This window comes from Carlito syrichta, unplaced genomic scaffold (genome assembly GCF_000164805.1).
Source record: "Carlito syrichta isolate Samal-C Ts95f unplaced genomic scaffold, Tarsius_syrichta-2.0.1 Scaffold315229, whole genome shotgun sequence".
Lineage (NCBI taxonomy): Eukaryota > Metazoa > Chordata > Mammalia > Primates > Tarsiidae > Carlito > Carlito syrichta.
Window position 1 is genome coordinate 156,500 of NW_007259325.1, and position 3,047 is coordinate 159,546.

Consider the following 3,047-nt stretch of genomic DNA (forward strand, 5'->3'; position numbering starts at 1 on the left):
TGGGATTAACAGTAGCAAATATCTGTCTGGGGATGGGGAAACACCTCTTATCAGCAGGGTACCTGAGTGAAACGTAATTGTACACCTAACCCTTAACTGTACCCCACAAAACCATAATAAAAAATATTCATAATTAAAAAAAAGAATAAAAAAAGCCCATGTTTTCTTTGCTCACACATTTTCTCGTCATTTAGTAAAAAGCATAAAATATAGTAGTCATCAATTAATATTTGTCAAACAAGTGATTATAAAACATATGTAGGAAAATGGGTCAACACTAGGAACCAATAAAGGTTCACTGAGAACACGTCATGCTGAGGTAGCTTGATTTTTGTTTTCACAGACTAACATGACAAATGGAAAAAGAAAGATGATTACAGCAATTTGTACACCAAAATATGTAATTATTTATATTGTGTTAAAGACATATAAATAACAGATAGTATTATAACTGTCTGACTTTACAACATGTTTTCAAAAATCTTTGCAAAAAGGTGAGATTTACAGAAGTATGTCAATCTAAAGAGAGCCTCATTAGTAAGAGGTCACAAGAATTTCCTTCATAAGCTTATCTGTGGAATGCTTCTGTAAATTAAGACACAGAAAATTTGCTTCTTAGATCAGAATGGTTAATCTACCATATAACAAACTCAGTGTTAATAATGATTTCAAGAGAATCAAATAGTTGTTATAGTTTGAAAAATATAGTTGAACTACAAGGTTAACATGCTAAGTGTTGACTTTAGTCAGAAAAATCAGTTTCACAAACAAAATATGAAAAAAAGGAATTTTTATTTGTCTTTAAACTCAGCATAGAAAGCTATAAAATATAACAGCACATTTTAATTAAATCTAGGCTTATAATTAATTTATAAACCATTAATAATGATAGATTCTAGTTTTTTAATTATATTTTTATATCAGTACTATGCTAGATGTTTTATGTTTTATATATATTATATGATGTAATTTACCCAATAACTAAAATGTAAGTTCTATAACTATTCCTACTTTAATTTGATGAAAGTTTTCATCTTAAAACCACTTTATGCAACCAAGAAATACATGAAAAAATGCGCAGACTCACTAATTAAAGAAATGCAAATTAAAAACACACTGAGATACTACATAACTCCAGTCAGGATGATCATCATCCATAACTCAAAAAACAACAGATGCTGGAGAGGATGCAGGGAAAAAGAAACACTGCTACATTGTTGGTGGGAGGGTAAACTAATACAACCTCTGTGGAAAACAGTGTGGCACTTCCTGAAAGATGTAAAAACTGACCTTCCATACAAACCCAGCAATCCCCTTTCTAGGAATATTCCTGGAGGAACTAAAATCATTTTACAAAAAAGATACCTGCATGTGCATGGTTATTGTGGCACTTTCACAATAGCAAAAACATGGAATCAACCATGCAGCCCATTGAAAGTCGACTGGATTATTAAAACAAGATCCCTACCTATCACCATACACAAAAATCAACTCTAAGTGGATCAAAGACCTAAATATAAAACCTCAAATTATAAGAACCTTAGAAAATGCAAAAGACACCCTTATGTGTGCGGGTCCAGCCCCACAAGGGTCGTGACATTTCCTGAAGGAGAGACGGAAAGGTGAAAGATGAAAATATTATACTCGGACACCTGCTTCCTCAACAGATGGCGCTTAATGTTAGCTAAGGGAAAGCTTTTATACCATTTGTAAAGGGGCAAGACAAAGAAAATTCCTTCACGTACATATCCTCTAAAAATTACCATCTAGTGGTCTTAGCAACAAACAAACCAAGATCCCTATAACCATTCAGATAATGAGTCTTATTCATAAAGCCAAAAATGATAGTTTTAGTCCAAAGTCCCGAATTACTGTCCTTGAAATGTCTCAAGAAAGTTTCCAAGTGTACATTTCTTCATGTGTCAGGAGTTTTCCCATCTGGGGCTTCTATGACCTTCAGATCCTTGTAATCGCCTCTCTTGTCCAGATGTCTTTGTTACTTTTCTCTTATCCTGTAGTGCTTGTTTCTAAAGAGAACTCAAAAGAAGCTTTTAGTAATGTTTCCCAGGCCCCCCAAGGTTGCTTTCTGTATTTAGCCAATCTATCATAAAAGTGTTTGATTAGTATATTATGAGTTCAGTGAAAACACACTTTATAAATGTTAACTTAGAGTTTTAACTCTTGAATTAAGTAAAAACCTTAACTTTAATCTTTATCCTAAGTCAGTGAAAACAGTGTTATGTCACCTACATAACTCCAAGATAAGTATTAGAACTTATAATGAATTCAAAAGAACTTACTATAAACTTGTGCTTCTAAAAAACCTTATGTCTAAACACTAAACTGCATAATTCTAAATCAAATAAGGAGTGAGTATACTTATATCATATATTACTCAAGCAATATCTAGTAACTTATAACCAAGTGAAAGAAAGCATTCTTGATGGGCTTCAGAGTTTAACCCTTGCATATGTGAGAAAAGGCCAAGCAGCATAGTGGGAAATGGAAAAATAAACCATGACATTTCCAGGTTAGCTGTGAGTACTTCGCATAAACATGCCATTTTCTTCTTCCACGACTGCACAGAATTCTTCAGCGGTACCAAACAGCAAAGGTGGAAGACAGAAGGGCCTCAGCTTCCCGGGCTCACCCTGCGGCCTGGGGTCTTCGGCCCACCAGGACCCTGTCAATCAGGCGGGCCTCCAAGGCAGGCTCCCAACATATATGTACCACATTTTATTATCCAGTCATGGCCACTTTTAAATTACAACAGAGGCTTGAATGTGCAGCTGATTTTGACCTTAGAAAAAGAGTAAGAACAGATCTACCATCAATACCCTGAGTGCTTTGAAAAGTGTCTATTGGAAAATTTTAAGCATTTACAAAAGCAAAAGGCATAGTATAAGAAACTCCAATGTATAAAGTTTGGAAATATGCAACATTTTGTCAATCTTATTTAATTTCGTCTCTACCAGTTTTTTAAACACAGATCCCAGCCAATATGTTTTTTTCCCTCATCATACTATTTGTCTTTAATCATTTATGAA